The sequence below is a fragment of the Notamacropus eugenii genome, chromosome 1 (assembly GCF_028372415.1).
Source record: "Notamacropus eugenii isolate mMacEug1 chromosome 1, mMacEug1.pri_v2, whole genome shotgun sequence".
Lineage (NCBI taxonomy): Eukaryota > Metazoa > Chordata > Mammalia > Diprotodontia > Macropodidae > Notamacropus > Notamacropus eugenii.
This window is the reverse complement of record NC_092872.1, coordinates 694,557,702-694,584,204: the sequence shown is the minus strand read 5'-3', so window position 1 is coordinate 694,584,204 and position 26,503 is coordinate 694,557,702. Positions and strand designations below refer to the sequence as shown.

General features: G+C 42.2%; 1 pseudogene; it reads right to left on the bottom strand.

Moving 5' to 3' along the window:
- Positions 1 to 229: 229 nt before the first annotated feature.
- Positions 230 to 26,503, bottom strand: part of LOC140521216 (cocaine esterase-like) — a 35,055-nt pseudogene continuing 8,781 nt past the window's right edge.

The following is a 26,503-nucleotide window of genomic DNA, read 5'->3' as shown; positions in this document are numbered from 1 at the left end:
TATGACTGGGCATGTCACTTAACCTTTGTCTACCTCAGTTTATTCCTCTCTAAAATGGGAATAAGAATAGCACCTCCCTCACAGGGTTAGTGTGATGATCAAATGAGATAACAGTTATAAAACACTTAATATTGTGGTTGGCACACAGTAGGTACTAAATACATTTTACCTATTATTATTATTAGCTTTAGTTATAAACATCCATCCAAATTGGATACATAACATGATGTATACTTCAGAGATAAGCATTTTTATTTTTTCTATTTTCCCAGTTAACTACAATAGTCTTGTAAGGATGTTGATTAAATGAGAAGATACTGAAGCTTGTTTCAGATGACATATCAAGAGTGAAGGACTTGGAGCCTAAAGACGAGATGGAGCCCAGTACATCCTCTTTTTAGCTGTGTGACTTAGGGTGAAGCACACATTCTGGGATCTTGAGTCCTTTTTGGTACAATGAATGGGTTGGGTCAGACATGCCTTTTTTTTTCTTCTTAATCAATCCAGTTAAGTGACATGTCTAGGGTCATACAGCTAGTAAGTGTCTGAGACTGGATGTGAACTCAGGTCCTCCTGACTCCAGGGCTGGGGCCTATTCACTGTGTCACTTAGCTGCCCCTGGATCAGATATTCTTTAAGCTCTTGTGCAGCTTGGATACTCTCGGGCGCTCACAATAACTCTAGGAGGTCAGTGGTGCAATTTTATTATTCCCACAGAGTTCATAAGGAAAAAGCCATGCCATCAGACAAAGGGATTTTTCTGGCATTATATAGCTTGCCTGTGACGAGTCAAGTATTTGTGAAGGGCACATCACGCACCAGGCACTCAAGCACTGGGGATGCAAAGAGAGGTAAAAAACTGTCCTCCTGGGGTTCATGATCTAATGAAGACAGACAAGCTGCAGACACCTATGGATAAACAACATGTACACAAGGCAAATTGGGGATGATCAATAGCAAGGAGGCACCAGCACTAAAGGCACTTAGCAAAGGCTACTTGCAAAAGGTGAGATTTTAGCTGAGACTTGAAGGAAGCAGGAGGTGCAGAAGGAGAGCGTTCCAGGCATGGGGGCAGCAGAGAAAATGACCAGAGCCCAGAGATGGAGCGTCTTGTTCCAGGAACTCCAAGGAGGTCAGTGTCACCAGATCAAAGACTACATGCCAGGGAGTAAAGTGTAGAAAAGGTGGGGAGGATTCAAATTCTGAAGGTCTTTTAAAGTAAAACAAAGGATTTAATATTTCATCCTAGGAGTAAAGGGAAATACTAGAGTTTATCACATAATAAGTTTATCACATAAGAGGTGACATCGTCAGATTTGAGCAGAGGATAGGCTGGAGTGGGAAGAAACCGGAGGCAAGGGGAACTAGACTACAGGCTGTTTTAAAGGTCCAAATGTGAGGTGTCACAGCCAGCTACCTATTCTTACACTCTGCATCACCTGTATCCTGCCTTAATTGTCTGAACCCTGTGTCAACTATTTCTCCTTTTCTTAATCAGAAGTTTCTTAGTGACAAAAATGTCTTAACAGCTCTTTGTTTGGTTTTTCTTAATGAAGAGAATGTTTTAGCACCATATATCCCTGTATCCCAGGGATGTGCTTAAACCGACTTGTATCAGAGCTGGTTGTTAAATTTTCAGCATGATCATTTACACCTCAAAATTGACATCTACTAAAAATTAGGGTGTGGGTCATTGTTTTGTGGATTTCTAAACTTAAGAAAATGATGGAGAAAATGTGAATGATTTAACTTAAAAGTATGTCTTGTGAGTTTTTCAGAGAGCTGATTGTTAAACATTGACCAATGCACCCCTGCTTGTATCCTGTTAGTCAAATGTATTGTTTTTGTGAAATATCTTGTTAGCATAACCACTCAGAGTAGAGGAAGCATTTCCTTTGCTTTTGCTAGTTTTCTTCCCATATAAAAGACATCCTACAGAAGACCCACGTGGAGTTTGGGCTCAGACACAGTGATTCTCTCTGTGCTGCTCCTTTGTAAGTAAAGAATCACTTGACTTGCTAGATTTTCATGAAATTTTGTTTTCAGGATCCTCAATGTGCCACATTCTTTCCTCATGGAATTGTTGCCTGGAAAACACTTGCTAATTGATAAAAGGACAGAGAAATCAGGTATTTTCCCCAGTAGGTGGCGGCAGCTCAGTTTACTCAGAAGAGCTTTAGATTAGGAGTCAGAGGACCTGGCTGCTCAGTGTCTGCATCGCCTCAGACAATTCCTTTTCCTTCTCCGTTTCATCAGTGTACGTTCTTGTTCCATGATTTCTAATATCCTTTCCAACTCTGAATCAATAATTCCATCAAAGAGCAAACATTAATTCTTTCCCTACAAACTGTCCTAGAGATCCAGTGACAGAGAATGAAACCATGTTGAATATAATTCTATGAAATGAACTAGGGATATTTTCCACTAGAAACATTGTAGAATGGCTGGTCTCATCAGATTCCCACTGTTTCAGAACTGGAAGGTTCCTTTCAAATGAGATGATATTTGTAAAAGAGATTGCTTAGCACAGAGGCCAGTATGTAGCAGGCAATATATTAATGCTTTTTTCTTTCTGGATAGCATTAAATTCTTCACTTATAGCAGTGAAGAGTGAGAGTCAAAGTATTTCACTCATAACTACAATATACTTTAGTTGAGACCAAGGAACTACTCAAGGCAAATGATTGGGTATCATTGGTCTGTAGCAATAGCAAAAATGGTTATGCTTAGAGATTACAACTCCACTCGAGCTTTTTCAGGTCGTAATTCCTTGAACTTCTGAGGCACAGTCTTGGTCCAAAACTCAAACATATCCCTCCTCAGGTTCTTTCCCACAGACACCTGCAAATTCAGCTGCAGGTACTCTTCCTTCTGGTCATAGACTGGCCAGCGAATAAGGTCTGCACCGTTTGGGTCCCTAGGAGAAAAAGCCAAATATTTAGACCAGAAAGGGGCCACTGCATTGACAAGTCTAGCAAGCCACCTCCAGCTCAGCCTGAGAGCTGAGGAAGGGGCCCCAAAGTAGGGGTCAGCTGACAGTGGTAACACCCATAGAGAGACTTGTTCACTCATCCTTAAGTAGTTTGGTCTTCATTGTCATGTTTTGTCTTTCTAATACACCCAAGGTAAAAGGTCCAAAGAGTGAAAGGACTAACATAGGGAATAAGTAGTTAAGTTAGGATTTGAACTCATATCATTGGACTCCATTTCACTGGGGCCAATAGGTAGTGCAGTGGATAAGGCCAGGCCTGGAATCAGGAAGACTTGAGTTCAAATCCAGCCTCAGACACTCACTAGCTCTGAGACCTTAGCAAATCACCCAACTGTATTTGCTTCTGTTTCCTCATCTGTCGAATAAGCTAGAGAAGGAAATGGCAAACCACCCCAGAATCTCTGCCAAGAATCTCCATATGGGTTCACAAAGAATCAAGCACAACACCATTGGACTCCATATCCAAGGCTCTTGCCACCACCTGTCCTAATTTTTCCCAAGGGGGAAGAGAAGTCACTGACACTCCTAGATGGTGGTGAGGACCAAGAGTTGCTCATCTTTCTTTCTTTTTTTCATTAAAGATGCCCATTTGTAGGCGTAGTCTGCCAGAGTCATGTCCCCCTACCTCCAGCCATGATCTTGGGGAAAGGCTGAACTTGTTCACCAGATCGTGCCTGTAGCTAAATTTACCATTTTTTCCCTGGACAAAATTTGAATCGGGGAACTTCTATGCAAGTGGTAAACCTGTCAGTGCCTAAGAATAGGTGCTACCCCACAGGGAAACCACTGAGAAACCAAGGGCCAGCTTTCTCACCCATGACGGGCAAAGTTTGCCCAGTAGCTCATTATCCTGTGGCTCAGGAGTTGTTCCTCTTCTGTGGCCTCTTCCAAAACTAGAAACAGAAAAAGAAACATCTTGGTTAAGGTCAAAGGGCAGATCCAAGGCCGCCTTTCCTCTAGTCCCCAGATCCAACCACCTAGTCAGTTCTGCTCTGGCCACTGACCTTATCTTCCTCCAACAGTTTCCTTCATGTCACTCCCCTCCAAGAGGGCCTCTCAGGGTTTCTGTTGGCCTGCTCTGTCTGACTCCATAGCTGAGTCTCTCCCCAAAAAACAAAGTGATGCAGGTGGACTGGAAATCAGGAAGACCTGAGTTCTAATTCAGTTCCAGACCCTGATTAGATGAGTGAAACTGGGCAAGTCACTTAACCTCTGTCTGCCTTTGTTTCTTTGTTTGAAAAATGGTGATAATAATAGCACCTGCACCCCAGGGTTGTTGGGGGGGGGTAAAAAAAGGGAGATAATATTTACAGAGCGCTTTACAAAACTTGTAAAAATGTTATATAAATGCTGGATGTCATCATTTTATTATCTTTACATTATCATATACTTAATATAATATGTGATATAATAATGATAATGTAAAAGTTACATGTATTATATAATAACATATTTTATTACATGTAATTATGATAATGGCATGATGGTCATAAATGCTACTTATAATAATAATTATTGTTATTCTAAGCTATAGTAGCATAGCACAAGCACGGGTAGCCACAAAGTCTTTGCCTATGGCCCTGGCCCACACAGTGCCTGCCATTCAAGACCCCTGCCTGAGGAAGTGCAGACAGGCTGAGAAGCAGCAGCAGGAACATAAAACAGTGACTTCATTGGCCATGGCAAGTCATGACCCAGATAAAGGGATAAACTGGTCTTCCAGTTCTGCCAGGACAAGAGAAAGGAGGTGAAAATAGGGAGAGAAAACATCCAAAATCACAAATTTGGGGTTACCTCCAAACATTGATTCCACAGATTGCTAAATGTGAGACTTTTGTCCAACAATCAACAAATGGTTGTACTGGTAGAGAAAATGAATCAAGAATAACTAAAGAGGAAAGCAGGAGGGAGGAAGAGAAGAAAGACAAGGAAGAAAGTGAAGGGAGAGAGGGAGGGAGCAAAGAAGGGAGGAAGGTAGGGAGAGAGAGAGATGGAGAAAAGGTAGAAAGAGAGGGAGGAAAGGAACCTTGGACAGATCCCTTGTGCAAGATTTGTGGCAGCACAAGGACAAGTATGCCCCAGGAAGAGATGGTGTGACAGCTTTGGTTTTACATCAGAGGAGAGTTGAGGGCATTGGTGAGGCCACTGGTCCACTGATATAGGGAAATATGTTTTTTGCCTGCCTTCTTCATCTTTTCTTAAGGGGAGTAAACTCCAGGAAGGGAGAGACTGTGTCTCATTTATGTTTGTGTCTTTCCCAGAGTTGAGCAGAGGGCTCTGTGTGTTAGATGTGCTTAATCTTGTAAACTGAATTGAACAGAATAGCTGCTTTAATTTCCTGATTCAGTTCACCTGAACAAGCAGTTTGAGTTTGAGTTAGGGGCTGATACCTTAATCACTCAGTCAATCAGGTAACTATTTGTTGCTTCCTCTGTCCCCAGCACTGGGCCAAGGGTTGGACATGCAAACACAAAGAAAAAAAAACGTAAACAATAGCTCTGCTCAGGTAGCTGGGCCCTGTTCAGGCCTCCTGGGGCAGCCTGGTAGGGCAGAAGGAACCCTGGATTTGGGATTAGACCTGCTAACTCTGGGATACTAGATAAGTCTGCCCCTCTCTGTGAACTTCTCTTTCCTCTTCTGTACACCAGACACAATCCCTCCTTTTCCCACATTGTGACCCTCACAAGGTATTTGGGAAAATTGCATCATGGCTACGTGAAAAGTAGAAGGAGTGCTGAACATGGAACCCAGAAAACACGAGTTCAGATCCTGACTCAGACTCTTACTACCTCTGTGACTCTAAGCTGATCTGTCTCAGCTAAGATGTCTTCATCATCTGTAAAATGGGGACAGCATCAGCACCTACTTCACTGCACTGTTTTGAGGCTATCTAATGACAATGGCCCATACAATGCTCTTTGTAAGCCTTCAAGCAGTATAGAAAGGCTAGCTATTTTTAGCTATTGTTATATCATTATTAAGTGAGTGGATGTGTGGGAAGGTGCTTCCTGGAAAGGTAAGGCATTGTTATAAGAGTTGGTATCAGAGAGAGGAAGGTAGATGATGGAGATGGAAGGCCAGAGCCCCAAGGATCCTGCCCCCTCTGCCCCCACCCCAAGCCATCCCATCTCCATGGCTTACAATGTCCTCCAAAGACAAAGCGCAGCTCATCACCATGGTCTGCTTTCACAAAATCTGGCTTGACGCCCTTAAGTATACTTGGGCGGTGCTGAAATTCATAAAAGTAGACTGGAGAGCTGGGACCTAGGCAAAAATAAGAAATGCCCATGGTTATTGACACACTGAATAGAGGCAGGGCCATTACCTTGAGTCCCTGGTCTGATTCCCTCCTTTGGGGTCGGGGCCAATGCTTGGTGGCCATTAACAGACAAGCTCCTTTAGTGTAGCGCCTTAACCATTCCAGTCTGATTCATGATGGAAAATGCTATTGACAACCAGAGAGATAACTATGGCGTCTGGATACACATTGAAGCATTCATACTATTTGCTCTCTCCCCTCTCCCCCCTCTCTCTTTTGTTTCTTCTTTCCTGGGTTTTTTTCTTTGATTCTAATTCTTCCTTACACCAGGAATAATGAGGACACATATCTAATATGATTGTGCATGTACAGCCTCTATCAGATGGCACACTATCTTGGGGAGGGGAGAATGGAAGGGAGAAAATTTAGAACTTAAAATCTTATAGAAGCAAATGGTGAAAACTAAAACTAACTAAATACAAATTTTAAAAATCCCAAGCACTGTCTGAGAGTGTCCTGTGAGGCAGGACAAGTCCTGGGGCCTGATGTAAGGAGACCTGGGTTGGAATCCTGGCCCTGCTGCTGACAAGACCTTAGGGGAATCCTTTTATTGTTCTGAGGATGGGCTTTCAAATGTAAGGAGGAGATAATAATGTCTGGTCCACCCACTGTATAGGAAGGGGAGTGCAAGAGAATAAGCATTTGCCATTCAGTTGTATCTGACTCTGAGTGATTTCATTTGGGGTTTTCTTGGCCAAGATGCTGGAGTGATTTGCCATTTCCCTCTCTGACTCATTCTACAGTTGAGGAAACTGAGGCAAACAGGGTGAAATGACTTGTCCATGGTCACACAAAGCTGAGGTCAGATTTGAACTCAGGAAGAAGAGTCTTCCTGACTCCAGGCCCAGCAATCTATGCGCTGTGCCACGGAACTGCCCTTGAACAAGCATTTATAGAGCACTTGCTTTGTGCCAGACACTGTGCTAAGTGCTTGGCAAATATTCACTCACTGCAGCCTTGTAACCACTCTGTGATGGAGGGGCTATTATTGCTCCCATTTTATATTTGAGGAAACTGAGGCAAACAGGTTAAATGACTTCCTCAGTATCACATAGCTAAAAGTTGGGTTTGAATTCAGGTCTTCCTGACTCCATGTCTGATGTTCTGTCTGTTGGGATGAGGCTGTTGTGAGGATCCATGGATGTAAAGTGTTTTAGGACAAGAAAACACTCACGCAGGGGTTCCTGAATTTATATTTAGTTGAGCACTTTGATGACTTGATTTCAATATAATTGGTTTTCTATCCCATGTATTTTATTTTATACATTTAAAAACATTTCTCTGGAACTTTCCCAGGACAGCCGAAGGGTCCATGATACATACTGACAAAATATTTAAGAGCATATGCTTATATAAATATGGGTTATTATTTATTATATTATTATTATTAGTTGTTGTAGAGAATATTCACTGAGTTCACCCCTGCTTGTGATAGGCAGGGACATGAAGGAATAAGGAAGGTGAAGAGAGGCTTTAACCAGTCTGGAGGCTACAACAGTAAGGGCAGATCAGGAGCCACCTGTAACATACACGCATTGCCCCAGAGATGAGACATTCTTACACTGATTCAGGCCAGTGTCCGTGCCATACTCACTGCTTTGATATTTGGCCACTTTGAGAGAAGGAACGACAAAGAGCAAATCCCCCATCATGTCCTGGAATTGAGCTCGATATTCTTCAGGGTCCTCAGTATCTCTTAAATACTTTTCCATCACCAAATGCACAAGCTCAGGAGGGATACCCTATAGGAGACCCAGGAAGAAAAAGAGTAACAGAAAAACGAACTAATTTGACAGTGGATTATTTGGGAATTTTTCTTGATTGATTATAAGGAATAAGCCAGGGAGAGAGGTGATATAGTGCATGAAGCACTGGCCCTAGAGTTAGGAGGACCTGAGTTCAAATCCAAGCTCTGACATGTATTAATTATGTGATCCTGGGCAAGTCACTTAACCTTGTTTGCCTCAGTCCCTGGAGAAGGAAATGACAAACCACCCTAGTGTCCTTGTCAAGAAAAGTTAAAAGTGGTCACAAAGAACGAGATGTGAGGCATCAACTAAACAACAACAAGGAATAAGCCCACGTTTGTCTCCTATTCACAGGTCCTGGATCTCATTGGATCCTTTTACAACCTCCCCTCTCTTGCAGGGTTAAATTTCTCAAGAAAATACTAGACAAATAGTTGTTGGGCATGGTGTAACCATGGTATAGAAGGAATGTGGGACTCAAGAAAAGGATAGAGCTACATGGGGTCCCCAAGGTCCCTTCCCCCTGGGACTGTGAAAGAAGAAAGGCAGAAGGTGGAAGGACCTTCACTGGCTCTCTCCTAGACTATTTCAATGGCCTCTTAATTAGTCCCTGTGCCTAAGGTCTCTCCCCGTTCCAATCTATCCTCCCCTCATCTTCCACAGTGATTTTCCAAGCACAGATCTGCCTATTTTAATCCCCTGACCCAACTAAGTAAATTCTAGTGGATGCCCATTACTTCCAGGATTAAATATAAACTCTTTTGTTTGGTATTTAGAGCTTTTAACAACATGGCCCCATCCATACTACCCTCTTCACTCTCGGGGGTCCAGGCATTTCCAACTTCTTGCTCCTCACACTTCCCATTCCATCTCTTATCTCCATGCCTTTGCAGTGAGAAGACTCAGCTCAAACAGTATCATCTATAAAGCACCTTTTTGATTCCTTCCTCCTCCAGCTGCTAGTGCCTTACCCCTTCCCCCAAGATTCGATTTGTGTATGTTTTCCATCTGTCTCTGGATATGCAGGTTATCGCCCTCATTCAATGTATGTTCCTTGAGGGCAGGGACTCTTTCACATTGTCCCTGTGCCTAGTCTGCTACATATTGTCTACTTATAAAAAAAGAAAAAGATTCATTAACTGGTATCTCACCAAAACTGTATTTAGCAATATTGACTGGATAGTTTCTTTTTCCATTTTGTCCTTAAATCCAGGATGCTTCACACCCTGTGCAGAGAAAAATTGTGCTCTATTAATGGTCTTTAGAAAGTTATGTAATTTATGCTTTTTTTAAACAAATCTAATCCAAGGAAGTCATTTTATCCTTTAAGGAGGAACTAGTGGCATAGATTTGTTTAGGAATCACTGACTAATGCCCAATACACACTGAACAATTCTCAAGCTATTTTGCGAAATAGCCAACAAAATGGTGCGTAATGCCCAATACTTAATAAACGGTGGTTGCTCTTTCTTCATAACGACCAGTGACCATAGACAATGATTGATCCTTCCCATTATACATTATGTGGAAGTGATGCAGGTAGAATTCTATTTTTGTGCTTAACGTAAAAAGACTGACTTTACCTGCATATGCTTAAGGAGGCAGCTGGCAAATGGCTGTTAATATCATGCCATATTTAAAGTTAATGTCAAACCAGTGGTCCTTAGATATGATGACCTGAAGTCCATAGGAAAGAAACCTCGTCTCCAATCAGGAGGCCCAGCTTCTAATCCCAGTTGTGTTATGAGTTGAATCATTTACTTTCTGGGAGCCTCAGTTTTCTACTTTACAAAGTGTGATGAACATCACAGCAGGTAGTATGAAAGCAGGTTTTTGTAAAACTTGTATAAGTTATAAAAAAAAATGCATATTGTAAATGTAAAAAATAATTCGCGCAAATTGTAAAAATATTTGACAAAATGCTCTGTTAACGTCAGTTGTATTAATTCACTATTTATTTAAAATACGGAGACTTGGGGCAAATTGGTGGCAAAGTGTATAGAGCCTAGGACCTGAGTTCCAACCCATCCACTTACCAGCTCTGGGACCCTGGGCAAGTAACTTAACCCTGATTGCCTCCAAATATTAAAATTTTTTAAAATTAAAAAGCATATGCAAAATTAAAAGACTTGTAGAGGATGTTTTTTAACCAAATGGGGACTAACCTGACATGGGCTTCTCTTTCAAGACTTCTGAACAGATTTGCAAATGAAATGAGCCATCCATAAAGAAAATAACCATAAATTGAATCATTTCTGATTCTTCCAGGGAAACATTTTCAGGATACCTTTTCTGATTTTAGAAAAGGCAAATATGCAGGTGATAAAGTCAGCAGGGTTTGATAACATATTGGATCATGGAATCAGAATCCAAAAAAAAGAACATGGTAGGCTAGAATATTGGTCTGATCAGAGTCATTGTAATCAGATTTAATGGGGACAAGGTCTTACACATCGAATTTTAAAAAATTGACTTTACAATCTCAACTTGAGAGAGGAATGGTTACATGATGATTTATTTGAAAAAGATGTAGGGATTTTGTTGAACCATAAGCCCACAAGGAGAAAAGAGCAAAATATGACCATCTAAAAACGCAGTGTGATATTGAGTAGGTTGAGAGGCACAGCTTCCCAGATTAAACAGGTGAGAGTACCTCTGTACTCTGCCCTCGGGGAGGATACAGTTATCCCTTCCACTTCGCCACTGTCCTCATTGTGATTTGGAAACATGGTGGGTAGGTGTAAGAAATGAAGTGTGAATCTTTTGGGAGTTTGAATGTCACAGATGACATTCAAAGGACAGCAGATGACACAGAAGAAATTTAGAAACTCAGAAATACATGAAATATATATATATAGTATTGAATAATATGAACATATATAATCCTGTAATAACATAATAATTCTTTCTTCTTCTCTGGTACAAAAGGCATGGGTGGTGGTGGAATTTTTCACAGATTTTCAAGATCCTGGAGCTTTTCCAATCTTAATGCATCATGATGTGGAAGGTATGACTGTATATCTGGAATCTTTTCTTCAGTTCTGGGCATCCCATGTGAGGCAGAAAATAGAGAACCTGAAAAGGCACTCATGGTCTTGCCATTTAGGGATAGATTGAAGGAACTTGCTTTAATAGTCAAAGAAAAAACTTGGGGCAGGGGCAGACATGATAGTTGTCTTTAACTGTCTGGTGGATGGTCAGCTGGAAGAGGTATTTAACTGGTGCCATTTGCCCTAAGAGCAAAGCTGGGAACAACAGGTAGAAGTTGAAACAGAAGAAAATTTCCACTTGATGTCATGATGCCCTGTCTAACCATGAGAGCTGCCTAAAAGTGGAAGGAATTGCCTCAGGAGGCAGTAGGTTTTCCCTCCTTAGAGGTCTTCACGGAGAAGCTCCATGTCCATTGTTCCAGTAAGTTGTAGAAGAGATTCTTTTCAACTCTGGCTTAGACTCCATGGCCGCCATGATTCTGACCAACTTGGAAAGTCTATGATTCTTTAGAGAAGCATAAGCAGTCAAGATCAGACAGAAGGTTGCACAGAATAGAACATGCTAGAATCTTACCATAGGAAGAGCCCAGCCATACTCATGATTGTTGATACCGATGATGGAAGGGACGTGGTTGAAGTTTCCTGCAGCCAGCAACTCTTCAGGATGCTTGGGGAAGAATTGTCCATCAACTACACCAGGGATTATCTTAAAATGCTAAAGAAAAAAACAGAAAAAAGGCAAGTTTGTCTCTACAAACTCCCTTCTGTGTATCATTTTCTGATCATTCTTACTGTTACCATCTTGTTTCAAACACTTTTTATTACTTACCTGGACTCTTTTTTTTTTTCTTTTTTGTCTTTTGGTGGATTAAATAACTTGCCCAGGGTCACACAGCTAGTAAGCATCTGAGGACAGATTTGAACTCAGGCCTTCCTGTTTCTAGGGCTGGTGCTCTATCCATTGTACCATATCATTATTCCCACTTATCTTCACTCTTGTATCAATTTCCAAACTGACCTTCCTGTCTCCCCCTTTAGCACACACACACACACACACACACACACACACACACAAACATATAACCATATACACACACACATTCATATACCCATACACACATACTCCTTCCTCATCTCAGAACTGCTCCTGACACTCCACTAAATTAAAAAAAAATTCCCATGGCTCCTCATTATTCTCTACCCCCCCCCCAAACCTCCAACACTTCAGTCTGTCATTAAGAGTTTTCTCTTCCACATTTCTAGTCTTATCCCATTCCTATGTGAACTCTGACCTGTGCCAAATATATTAAGTTTCACCAATAGTGGATTCTCAGCTCTCCACTGAAAGTCAACCACTTTTTCCTACCCTTCTGCCTTGGCTCATCTTGCTCAACATGGCTAAAATAACCTTTTCCACATTTCTTCCTGTTGAAAATCTTGACTTTCTTCATCTGCACTTTAACTGTCAAGACATCCACAAAGCCTTCTCTGATATGGCAGCCAGAAGGACCCTTTTCTTCCTCAGAGTCCCCACTGCATGTGCTTGTGATACTCCCTGTGTACTTAGGTTCTGCTACCTGCGTATGGCACAAAGCCCTCTCATCTAAGAAGAGTAGTTCCATCATGGACCAATCCCTCATCCAAACTTTTTGTCCCCTCAGGCCAGACACAGAAGCTGCTCCAGAAATGCTTCTGGGATGGTCAGCAGGAGAGCCCTGACTTCAAATTCAATGGAACTGGAATCTAATCCTGGCTCAGGATTTGTAACTTGAGGCAAAGTACATCTCTCTGAGTTTCAATTTACTCCCCTACAAAATGAGTGCATTAGACTAAAATATTGTCAAGATCTATTCCCATAAAGCTTCTTAAAGGAGGCACCAGAATTGAGTTTTAACAGATGGAAAAGAATTCAATTGAAAAAGTGGGGCTATGAGAGGCATCAGATTGGGGGAGGAAGGAAAACTGGGTTGAAAATTGGGAGTTACCGGGGCTTGATTTCCAGGTCTGATGTTTACTGACTATGTGATTCTAGAGAAGTGGATAAGTCACCACCTCTAGGCTTGTCAGAGTTTTGTGGTTATTCAGTTTCATTAGATTTTCCTTGACCCCACAGACCATTGCACACCAATAATATCCATGGGGTTTTCTTGGAAAATATAATGGCGTGGGTTGCTATTTCCTTCTCCAGTGGATTAATGTAAATGAAGGTTAAATGACTTGCCTAGAGTCACACCGCTAGTAAGTCTCTGAGGCCGGATTTCAAGTCAGATTTTCCTCACTCCAGGCATGGTTCTTTATTCACTGAGAACTCCTCAGAGGTTTACCTGTCTATAAAATGGGAATAATGACTCTTGCACTCCCAACCTCATGGATTGTTATAAGAAAGGCACTTTATAAATCAGTATGACAATAAGAAGGGAAGACTTTGTAGACATAAAACATAATCTGAGCAAAGGCACAGAAAAGAATATAGGGAACACAGAAAGACTGAGGACAGATGAGTTTGGCTGGAGCATAGAGTATATGTGAGGAAGTAATAAGAGATAAGGCAAGAAAGGCATGGAGGACCCAATGTGTTCAGTCTTCTGAATTTCAGGCTTGGGTTTGAGTGAAAGTCAGGAATCCTTTCTCTCTTATCTCCTTGGCGTCTGCATGGCCAAAATGAAACTCGACCTCATAGGTACTTTGGCAAAGGATGTTCATAAGATTGTAGATTTTGAGCTGGAAGGTACATTAGAACACTATCTGGTCTAATCTCCTCATTTTCCAGATGTGGAAGCTATTGTCAAATCAGGATGAAAAGCATAATTGATTTCAGAATGAAGGAAGGAGAGTCAACATGGCTAATGAAAAGAGTAACTAGATGTAGTGGTAGCTAGGTGGCACAGTGGATGGAGCACTGGGCCTGGAGTCAGAAAGACTCACCTTCCTAAGTTCAAATCTGGCTTCAGATATTTAGTAGTTGTGAGATCCTGGGCAAATCATTTAACCCTGCTTGCCTCAGTTTCTTAATGACCTGGGGAAGGACAAGGCAAACCACTCAAGTATCCTGACCAAGAAAACCCAAAATGGGGTCCTGAAGAACCAGAAGAGACCTTCAGATATACAATAGTGGAGGTGAAAATATCCTTGAAGATCATGTATTTAGTAGGGGAAAAATGAGGCTGACAGCAGCATTCCCAAGATCTTCACCTCAATCTCACTTAATGAAGGTTGGGTGTCCAGAACTCCCCTAAGCTGTTTTGGCAACTCTTCCTGGTTATGGAACTGTTTCTTCTCAACTTACATACCTTGGTAATGGCCAGGATCTCATCTTCAGATTTGCTCCTAAGGCACTGAACCATGGAGGCAGAATTCTGTCTATCACAAGCAGACAGATTGGCCATGACCTGCAAAGAGGCACTCACAAGGAGTTATTATTCTCAAAGAGGAACCTCTGGCCTGTATCACAAAAGAGGAATCTTTCACACCCATCAGCAACCCAGCAAAGGATCATTTCTATACGAGATGATGCAGTAATGCCAAAAAGGAGACCTAGTTGAAATATTTGGCTGCCAAAGGGTTTGAGTCATGAACTCACTTCGTATAGGGCTCAGTGCTAGCCAATGGGAATGGGGATGGGCAGGGGCAGATTATAAAGACACAGTTTCTGCTGGCAAAGACATGACTCTTTCTTTAGGAAGAAAAGATCTAAATATATGTAATGGACACAAGATTGAGTCTAGAATGTTAAAAGAGCCCTGACATAGGCTCAGAGAGGTCAGTTCTGGTCCCAGATTCGTCACCAACTGATTGTGTGACCTTGGACAAGTCACAAAATGGCAGAACCAGAGAGTTAGAAGGGACCTTACAGATCCTTCCATCTAACCTGTATCTGCGTCTCCTGAAGGAAATTTTCCTGCTGTTCTGGACATCTTGGAAAAGAGAATTTGGAACTAGAAGGTACATGACAAACCATCTAATTGAATCCAATTTTATAGGGAAAGAAATTGAGGCCCTCAAAAGGAAAATGCTTTACCTAAAATCACAGGCATAGGAAGAAGCAGAGTCAGAAACTGAATCCTCCCTCTCTGTGCCTCAGTTTCCACTTTTGTAAAATTAGGCGGCTGGAGTTGATCTCTATGAGAGCTTTCAGCCTGAACATTCACTGGCATTCTGCTGTACCTTCCTATAACCAAGGTGAGCCAGAAGATCCATGGGACTATGGGCCATGGGATTGGGAAGCCAATAAATTAAGAAATGATAAGAGTGATTACGAAGGCCAAACAATAAGGAACTTACATTCACAACTGTCTCTGAGCTGGAAGAAATCATGCCAGGGAGGATGGCCACACCACTCTCCATGATTGCTCTGTGGAACAAGCCTTTGGACATGGGAGACAGAACCTGGGGGAGCAAAGCACAGCAGAAGGAAGGAGGAAACAGTTATGGGGAGGCCCAGATACTCCTGGCTTAGCAGAGACAGAGAGTGAGTCTGTGACAGAGTGCGAGTCTGAAAGCCAGCACTGTTACCCTGCCACACCCTTAAGCTAACCCAATAGAACAGTCCCAAACAGAGGTCTCTGTAGGGGACCCTTGTCTTTGGGGGCTTTGGCACAGCAAGGCCTATAAGATAGTTAGACAGAAAAGAGGACTAAGGAACCTTGGTCATGGTCCTAAACTCTCTGGGTCAGTATCAGGGTATGAAAAGATGCCTATACTCTAACACAGCAATGCTGTCTCCTTATATGGTCACACTTTTATTGATTATTATTTGTTTTTTTTTATGAGAAAGTCCAGGGTTGTTGTTAGGATCATATGACTTCAAATCCAACAGTTCTCCCTACTATATCATGGGAATTTCCCATTTCCCCATTGGCTATCATTTTTTTTTACATTATTCTTCCACTGAAGTCTTCCTCCCATGCCTTATCACAGCCTGGAGGCTATATGAATGGTGTGTAGCCTCCTGGGGGAGGAGGGTTACCAAGCCCCCTGGTGGATTCTATGTCTGTCATATGAACCAGCCATGCTAAGCTCTCAGAGGCTGACCAGCAAAGACTGGAGAGAGCAGATCTGCAGCTGCAGCTGGTCACAAAGACCATCCAGGAAGGTGCAGAGAGGCCCTGAGTAGCATTGGGAGCAGGAGCACCTCAGTGGTGAAATCAGGACCCATTAGGCCTTGAATTATTTCATCATTACCCTGTATGATTCTTTTTCTCTTACTTGAAGTTGTCAGTAAGCCTTTAAAAAGGAATAACTCATTTTCTATCTCTAAGAGGAAGAGGGGTCTAGATGATTAGTTGGGACCAGGGCAGGGGAGTGTAGTGGAATTTGCAAATGAAAGGAAGGGCAGGGGCCAGCTGTAGAGAAAGAAGTCAGCAGCCCCAATGGTTCTAGAGGGGGGAGGATAAGAGGAAGAAAAACTGTGATCCCTGAGACTAGTTTTGGATACAAGAGGTCCCCTTCAGGCTGGGCTCATGTCTTTACCACCTACATGTGAGGAAACACTTATTCCCCCAGCAGACTCTCCAAAGATGGTCACACGGCCAGGATCTCCTCCAAAGTGGGCAATGTTCTCCTGGACCCACCTCAGGGCGGCCACCTGATCCAGGTAACCCCAGTTGCCAGGTGCATGCTCATCCCCAGTGCTGAAAGCCAGATGTTAGACAAGGTTGGAGAATTCTGAGGAAGATCACAAGGTTCATAGGATTATGAGATTTGAAGATCATCTCATCTAGTGGGATAATGCAGTGGATAGACGGCTGGACCTAGACCTAGAAGGACCAGTGTTCATCTACTCTCTGCGTGACCATGGGTTAGTCACTTAGACCTCTGCCTCAGTTACCTCATCTGGAAAATGGGGTTAATAATGGTATATATCTCTCAGAGTTGTTGCAGGAATAAAATGAGATGCTATTTATAAAGCACTTTATAAACCTTAAAGGACATGTAAGTGCTCACTGTTGCTCTTCTTATTTTACAGATGTAAACTGGTGAGACAGATCTTGAATTCCCCACCTGAAGGACTCTCAGTGCAGGCTTCTTTAGGGGCTCAAGGTGCCTTCCAGGGGCAGCCTCTTCAATTCTTCTTTCTTCCCTCTTACTCTCGGATATCTTCTACCTTCCCACCTCCCACCTGCCTTGCCCCCACTTCCTGCCTCCTTTTTTAAGCTCTCCTTTCTGTTTTCTCTTCCCCTATTAAAAGGTCAAGTCAAGAAACATTTCCTGAGCACCTACTATGTGCCAGGCACTATACCAAGCTCTGGGCATACAGACATTGTCCCTGCCCTTGAGGAGTTTGCAGTTTCATGAGGGAGACAGCAGGCAAACAGCTGTACCCAAACCAGATCTATGCAGGATAGATTGGGAATGATCCCAGAGGGAAGACCCTGGCAGTAAGGGAAACAGGGAGAGGTTTCTTACAAAAGGTGAGATTAGCACCAAATCCTGAAGGAAGCCAGGAGGAGGAGTGAACATGGACAGATTCAATGGAATATTCTTTTCCAGGATTAGGAAGGAGGCAGAGAATGTAGAGGAGCCTGAGCAGACTAGAGGTAGGAGGAGGCCAGGCTTTTCTACACAAACTCTGCAATTCAGCAACACAGTCCTCCTTGTTGTCCCCCCACACAACTCTCTACTTCCCAAGTCAGACTTTCCCTGGCTCTCCCCATGACTGGAACTGCTTGAAGGAATGTGAGGCAGCTCTCATCCCACCTTCTTCAAGAGATCTCACTTTTCCTCTTCCCTCTCCCCTCACATACCCTTCACTGCTAGGGCCTTCTAGTTCAAGGACCTAGTCTGAGGCTTTATAGAAAATTGGTCCTGGGGAAGTTAGGAGAAGTGTGGACTTTATTACCATGTGGTGCACCAAGCAGGCAAAAATGGAAGCAACACACACACATTATACGACAACCTGCCTTGACACAGAGATTCAGGGCACTCTTGCAGTAGAATCCCACATTGGTAAGGTCTTGCTGGACGTATGCACTCAGAGTGGTATCTGAGCAGGTCAATCTTATCCCTTGAAGGGAAGTTTGTTCGGGACAGACAACCAGCACCACGTATTAAAGGGCAATCTTAATCAGACCTGGATATGGTGGGGAAATTCCCTAGGATCCCTTATTCATTTGAGAATCATGACTCCAAGAGTGGGTGCCAATACACAGCCATGCAGGAAGCTGGGATTCCATTCAGGAGCTGAGGTTACTCACAGAAGCAGAATAAGTCAGACTGTGTGAAAGTACTGGCTATCTGTTATTGCTTAATTGTTTTATGGTCCTCAGGACCACTTACCTGTTACTCCATGTTGGAGTCTTATCATTTATAACAACATGACACAATGTATTTCAAAACTCACAATTGTTACACTTTCCCTCTGAGATTACTTCACCTTTACATTGTGTATGTTTTGTATCGGTATATATTTTGATATCTTTTGTATCTATAATGCTATTTATATGTCTCTCATTAGAACTGAACTCCCTGGGAGTAGGAATGGTCTTTCTTTTGCATCCCAAGCACTTGACTTAGTGGCTGGCATTTTTAATAAGAGCTTCAAAATGCTTGTTAAGAAACTGAATGAATGAACAAGGGGGTGGTGGTCTGACCTATGCCCTAGGAAGATCTCTGACAGCTGAGTGGAGGATGAGCTGGAGCAGGGAGAGAAGAGGCAAGGAGACAAACCAAGCAATCATTGTTAGTCCAAGTGTAAGGTGGTGGGAGCTTGCACTGGAGTGGTGGTGGTGTCAGAGGAGAGAAGTGGGTATATATGAGGGATGTAGCAAGGGTCAATTAGAATCAATAAGACTTGGCAACAGATTGGATATAGGAGAAAATAGAGAGAGTAGTGGACCATGACACCTAGATCACAGGCCCAGGTTACTGGGAGGATGATGGTACTTTTAACATATAATTAGGATGCTATTTGGAAATGTTGAGTTCATATTGTATTTGGGACATCCATTTTGATACAGTTGGATTGGGATACTGTAGCTCTGTGGTCTGGAGAGTGAAAGTCAGACTGGAGAATGAAGAGAGCAAGAGAAAAGAATCAAGTTGTGTAGCCATGAATGGGAGGAGATTGGTGAGATAATGGCTAGTCAGGAAGTGGATGGATGGATGGGTGGATGGATGGCAGCTATTAGGGAAGCAGTCATAATGAGGAGACACACAGATGGGGGGAGAGAGAAAAAGAGAGAGAGAGAGAGAGAGAGAGAGAGAGAGAGAGAGAGAGAGAGAGAGAGAGAGAGAAAGAAAGAGAGATACAGGGAGAGATTAAAGAATAGTGAAGTGAGAATGACAGAAATAGCAATCTTGTAGAGAAGACTGGATGGAATAGGATAGTTTGTGTCTGTACTATGCTTTGCCTCAGTGAAGAAAAGGGCCCACTTCATATAAGAAAGAGGTAAAGGAGGAAATATTAACAGAAGCCTCTGATCAATGTGAGATAAGGAGGAAGGGATGTCAGGGAGCTCAGTGGATGGCCTCTTTTTTTTTTTTTTTTTTTTTTAGCAAAATATAAAGCAAGGTTCTCAGATGACATGGGGAGGAGGAGGAGCCTTGAGAAGTTGGACCAAAGCCACTCTGGTGAGTAAGATAGTGAATTGATTGCAGAGGTGTAGAAAGATTGCCTTATCACTGTGAGAACCCAGTTAAGATTATGTAACATTAATCGCAATGGACCCGGGCAACATGGTTTCATGATTTTTCTCTATCTCCATTCAAGCAATGTGCAGAAAAGAGCAAAAGGAGTGGATGATGGGAGTCATCCAAGCCTGAAGTTTGGCAGGGAAAATTTGTCCTAGGATAAGGGGTTAGTGTAGAGATGAAAAGGTTCAATAAGGGGTTAAGATGGAGAAGGGAAGAGAGTGCGACCAGGCAGTGGTGATGGCCTGGGAAAGAAATGAGGGACGGGGGGAGTGAAGGTCAAGGCAAGGAAGAAGAGCAGGGTTGGAGGTTACAAGGGAGAGAGTCTAGTGGATTGATAAGAGATTATAATGAGGTAGAGAAATTTCAGAATTAATGAACATGAAAATGGAATATTTACAAGTCGGGGTATAATCAAGGTTTTGCCATCAATGTAGATATCTGAAGTGGAGTGGAGGAGAAGGTTATGAGAAAGGAATGCGCCCAGAAACTGGGAAATTAGAATGTTTAAGGGAATATCAAGATGAATGTTGAAGTCCCTCAATATGAAGGTGGGAATTCTTGGAGAAAGACTGTAGAAAAGGCACTGAGCTCATTGAAAAAGGAAGGAGAGCGTCCCAGAGAATGGTAAGTAGAAGCTACTAGGATCTTGATTGGGTGATGAATATGGCTTGAATGAAGCTCTAAGGAGGAGAAGTTACTGAGTAGCGGTGACAGAGAGAGAGTCTGGAAGTGATAGCGGGAAACAAGGAGTGTTCTGGCTTGCTTCTGATGGAGGTATGAGTGAAAATGCAAATAGTGCTGGAAATGGTCACCAGGAAAGCTGGGTCATCAAAAACAAAGTAAGGGTTTGTTGAGTATAAGTAGAGAGAAGGGGTAAGAATGAAAATGTTAAAAATGAAAATAGGCTTGATACTTTTGGAGCAGGCATTCCAGAGAGCATGGTAAAAGGGATACATAACTTTGGAGTAAGAAATTATAGAAAATTGGTACTTGGATAGCTAATGTAAACATGAGTTTTATTACTACACAGTACAGCAAGCCAGACTTAGGTTAACACAGTAGGAGCATCTTGTTTTCTTGTTCTGTATCCCCAGCACTTAATACAGTGCCTGGTACTTAATAAACAGCTTATTTGTCTGCCTATCTGTCTGCTAATCTATTTATTCATCTATCATCCTAAAATCTATCTATCTATCTATCTATCTATCTATCTATCTATCTATCTATCTATCTATCTATCTATCTATCTATCTAATCTATCCATCCAGTATCTGAGGGCAAGGAAGAAATGAATTCATTCATTATAAGAACCAAGGCCATACTTTGAAATTGGGTACTGAGGCCACAAATCCAGTGGTTTTTCTGCTATAGCATGATTAGTTTGTGAGGGAAGGCAAGAGATTTGTTGTCTCATAAGGAAATTATGTTTATCATCATTCAACCACTCAGAAATGTCAGAACTCATCAGGGAAAAAAATACTTATACTCACTTTTTATTGGGGTCATATCTCACCTGAAAAATCCAAGGACACCCAGTCTGTACTGTATGTTGACCACTACCACATTCTGGGAGGCAGACAATATAGAACCGTCATGTATGGAACCACCGCCAAAAGTAAGACCACCACCATGGATCCACACCATCACCTGCACAAATCAGACATGGTTTTCCTAACAGGAACAAATAACACCAATCATGGCTCTGCTGCTCCCAGGCTCAACAGGAAAATGCTAAATTCTCTTATCCTGTGACCCAGGATAAAATAACTCTAAATGTGAGTGAATTCACTTATCAAGATACTTCCATTCAAGGGTTGACAGGATTTACATCAGAGCCACTCTCAGAGAAGAGCCCACTTGGCTTGACTCAGAGGCAGGTCACATGCTCCTTGGAAACTTCCTGGCAGAATCCTCAGCTCCCTGAGGTCCTCCTGCTGCCATCACATAGAGCAAAACAGCCTCTTCTAAAGGATCCTTGTTCCCTTGCGAACAAGGAAATGAGGCAGGACTCCCTTCTAAGGGACAGAGACCCAACCAGACAATAGGAAATGCACCCTGGGTCATAAGCTCTCTGGGTCACATCATCTTGGGGTGTTTCAGTGTGGCCCAGAGAACCTTTCTATGCAATAGTAAATGTTCTCTCAAAGTCAAGATAAACTGCTGGAATAGATTAACAGTGCTGGCTATGCCTTCTATTGGGTCTTTTAATTTTTTAAAAATATTTTGATTTTTAATTTATGGAATAAAACAAGGATTTCTACAACATAGGTCAATAAAGATGATTGCATGTGAAAGTGCAAATCTACTATGTACAACTTGCTATTCCTTTTAAATATACAGCCAAGTTTGCGTCCCCACGTACGGTTTTCTTAGCAATGCTATTGGAGTGGTTTGCCTTTTCCTTCTCCATTGGAATAAGGCAAACAGAGGTGAAGTGATTTACCCAGGCTGACGGTTAGGGAATACCTGAGGCCAGATCTGATCTCAGGTCTTCCTGACTCCAGGCCCAATGCTCTATCCAGTTCTAAGTGTAAAATGCTGGTTTAGGAACAGATCTTAAAACCTCTGTATTTAAAGTTACAAGACAAAGACCTCCTCTTACAGTTCAGTGAACACCTTGGGGTTTCAAATGTATAGTTCCTTTTCTCAAAGCATTGGGGTGCTGTATGCCTAGGAGGTTCAGAGAGGGCTTTTGCTCAAATGGGAAGATTGTTTCCCCTCCATGGAAAGTGACTGGTTAGAGTTCTCTGTGGGACATGTTTGGGCATCAGGTAGTAGAGAGATTGCTACTTTCTGAGCAAATACGCTGGACCAAATCCTGGGCACCAAGAAAGCCAAAGTGTGGACTGGCTATAGTGAGGGCACATTTTGCTGTGAGTAACTGAGTTCATGGAGACTATAGGGAGCCCTTCAGACAAGGGGATTTGCCTTGAAACTCCTTTCCTTGTGGGATCATCTTGGTGGGTATGACTATGTATCCTGGGATTCTGTCATAGGCAGGATCATTGGATCATTGGTTTTAGAGCTGAAAGGGATTTTAGAGACCGCCTGGTGCAACACTCCCATTTAAAAGATGAGGAAACTGAAGCCCAGAGAAGTTAAGTGACTTGCAGAAGGTCATATAGCTTGTAAGAACCAAAGCTGGGCTTTGTCCCCAGGAATTCTCACTCTAAACCTATCTTCTCTTTCCTACACTTTGTGGTTTAGTTACTACCACAGGCATCTCCCCTCCTACCCTCCATACAAAAATAAAACCCTTAAGGTACAAATAATGAAGCATACTGTAAGAGCAGATTCTTTCTAGCATGGCTGGTCTGAAGCAGGCCTGCTATGCTTTGCCTGAGAAAACTTAGTCTCTCTTGGACAGAAGTTCTCTGCCCTATGGACCCAGGCAACCTCACATGTCCCCCAGCTCACTCCTTCCTTACAGATTCCCTGTAATCTCCTGGAAGCAATGACAATTCATTCTTTGTTTCCTTTTGCAGGGCCAGCATAGGTGCCATTTCCTCTAGTTTTCTCATCCTCTGAGCCCTGGAGTATTCTAAACTCCAAACTCCTTTTATGAAAGCAGCTGTGAAAATCCTATATTTAGGAACTTGCTCTGATTTTGTGGTATATTCAGTACATTAATTCAGCACCTACTCTGTGCTCTGTACTCTGAGCAAAGCTCTGTGATATATATTTTGAATAAGAATAGATCCTTGCCCTCATAGTTCTTTCAGTCAATCAGAGGACAAGGATAAGATATGGATCCTAAGCTCTAATATAGACTGATACAGTCTCTACTGGGGCAGCTACAGGGCATAGTGGGTAGAGCACTGGGCCTGGAGTCAGGAAGATTTGTGTTGCCAAGTTAAATCTGGCATCAGATATTTACCAGCTGTTTGACTCTGGGTTTCCTCATCTGCAAAAACTGCTGGAAAAGGAAGTGGCAAACCACTCCAGTGTCTTTGCCATGAAAACTCCAAATGGGGTCATGAAGAGATGGACACAACTGAATAAGCAGTTAACAACATCCACATAGTCTGTATTAAGTGCCATAAAGTATGTGATAAGTGCCATAAGAAAGGTCCAAAATAACATTGAAGTAGCTCAGAGGAGAGAGAAAGCACACCTCTCTCTGAATCCCCAGCACTAAAGGCAAGGGCTCCAAGTCTGTAGAAATGGTTGTTGAGTTGAATGTTGGTTTCTTGAGGTTCAGAGAAGGTTTCGTGTGCAGATGACATTTAAGCACTTTGGTTTCCTATCATTTATTTTAAGAAAGGAAGCCTGGTGTAGATAAAAGGCTGACTTTGGAGTGAGAAGGACTGGGTTCAAGTCCTCTCTTGGACACATAGGAGACATGTGACCACAACGAAGTTACCTAGCATCTCAGTACACCAGACAACCCAGACTCTAAGTTATAAAAGAGTTGCCTATCAACAAAGAGAGTTTCTGCACAGTGAAGTTCCCTACAGGTATGAATGATAGCTCTGGGCAGGATCAAAAAAGTGTTTGGAAGCTCACATTTTATCAATACTTTATTCCTGTAGCAGAAATGGATACCATTCCAGATCATGGAGCCAAATTTCTGAAGTTATTTCAATTATTTTGAGTCATGTCCAATTTTCCTTGTCCGCATTTGGGGTTTTCTTGGCAGAAATACTGGATTGGTTTGCCATTTCCTTCTCCAGATTATTTTGCAGATGAGGAAACTGAGGTAAACAGGGTGAAGTGTCTTGCCCAGAGTCACACAGCTAATGTGTGTCTGGACCCAGACTAGTAAATGTCTGAACCCAGATTTGAACTCTGGAATATGAGTCTTCCTGACTCCAGGCCTGGTTCTCTATCCACTATGCCACCTAGATCCCTTGAAATAATAAGGAGGCAGATTTCAGCCTCATAGATACAAACAATATGTGTTATTGCTCCAGAGTAGGGTGGATTGCCTTGGGAAGTAGTGAGCTCCCTGGCCTGGAGAACTTCAGAGAATGTTAGAGGACTTGTCAAAGATATTTAGAGAGGATGGCTGTTCCAATAGTGGTGAGAAGAGGTGACCTCCAAGGTCCCACCAGTTCCGATGTCCTAGTATTCTCATCCCCTGCTGTGGAAGTTACAGAGATCTGGCTTACGGGCAATCTGTCCCCCTCCTTGGCATGGACAGGAACATAGATATTGAGGTACAAACAGTCTTCAGAACTGGCAGTAGTAGGGATGTTTACTTTCACAGCCCTTGTCACTTTTTCTAGTGTAGCCACATCCTGCAAACACCTGGAAAACACAAGAGATGACTCAGCTGAACTGAATGCTGTGGGGGAAATAGTAAAAACAACAATAATTAATGATAATTATAACAATAATAGCTGAGTGCTTTCAGGTTTGGGAAGCACTTCACAAACAGTTCCATTTGACCCTCATAATAACTTTGAGAGGTAGGGGCTATTTTTCTCCCTATTTTACAGATGAGGAAACTGAGGCAGCAGAGGTGCAATCACTTTCCAATATTTCACAACTTCCTGTAGAGTCTTTTTTCTTTTTCCTTCAATTGTTAGAATATTTGGGTTTGTTGGTGATTGCTAAGTTGAGAACAAAGCATTTTTTTTAAAAAAAAATTTCTTTATTTTTGGTTTCAACATCCAGTTCCACAAGATTTTGAGTTCCAAATTTTCTCCCCATCTCTCCCCTCCCCCACCACAAGACATCATGAATTCTGATTACCCTTTCTCCCAGTCTGCCCTCCCTTCTGTCACACCCCTCCCTTCTCTTATCCCCAACTGCTCCATTTTCTTTTATGGCAAGACATTTCTATACTCCATTACCTGTATTTCTTATTTCCCAGTTGTATGTAAAAACAATTTTTAACAATTGTTTTTAAAACTTTGAGTTCCAATTTCTCTCCCTTCCTCCCTCCCCACTCATCCCCACTGAGAAGGCAAGCAATTCAATCTAGTTTACATATGTGTAGTTATGCAAAAGACTTCCATAATAGTCATGTTGTGAAAGACTATTTTTCCCTCCATCTTACCCTGCCCCCCATTTATTCTGTTTTCTCTTTTGACCTTGTCCCTCCCCAAAAGTATTTACTTCTACTTAGCCTCTCCTCCAATTTGCCCTCCCTTCTATCATCCTCCACCCCCTACTTATCTCCTTCTCCCCTGCTTTCCTGTAGTGTAAGATGAATTTTCATACCAACTTGAGTATGTTATTCCCTCCTTAAGCCAAGTCTGATGCTAGTAAGCTTCACTTTTTCCCTCTTGCCTCTCCCCTTTCCCCCTCCATTGAAAAAAAGTTTTGTCTTGCCCCTTTTATAAGACATAATTTGCCGCACTCCTTTTCTCCCTTTCTCCTCCCAATGCATTCCTCTCCCACCTATTAATTTAATTTTTTAGGTATCATCCCTTAGTATTCAACTCACCCTGTGACCTTTCCATATGTATATAATCCCTTTACCAAATACTGAGAAAAATCTCAAGAGTTACAAATAATATCTTTTTATGTAGGAATGTAAACAGTTCAACTTTAGTAAATCCTTTATGATTGCTCTTTCCTGTTTACCTTTTCATGGTTCTCTTGATTTTTGTGTTTGAAAGTCAAATTTTCTATTCAACTCTGGTCTTTTCATCAGGTTGACAGCCCTCTATTTCATTGAATAACTATTTTTCACCCTGAAGTATTATACTCAGTTTTGCTAGGTAGGCGATTCTTGGTTTTAATCCTTTGACTGCTGGAATATCATATTTCCAGCACTTTGATCCCTTAATGTAGAAGTTGCTAGATCTTGTTATCCTGACTGTATTTCCACAATACTCAAATTGTTTCTTTCTGACTGTTTGCAATAGTTCCT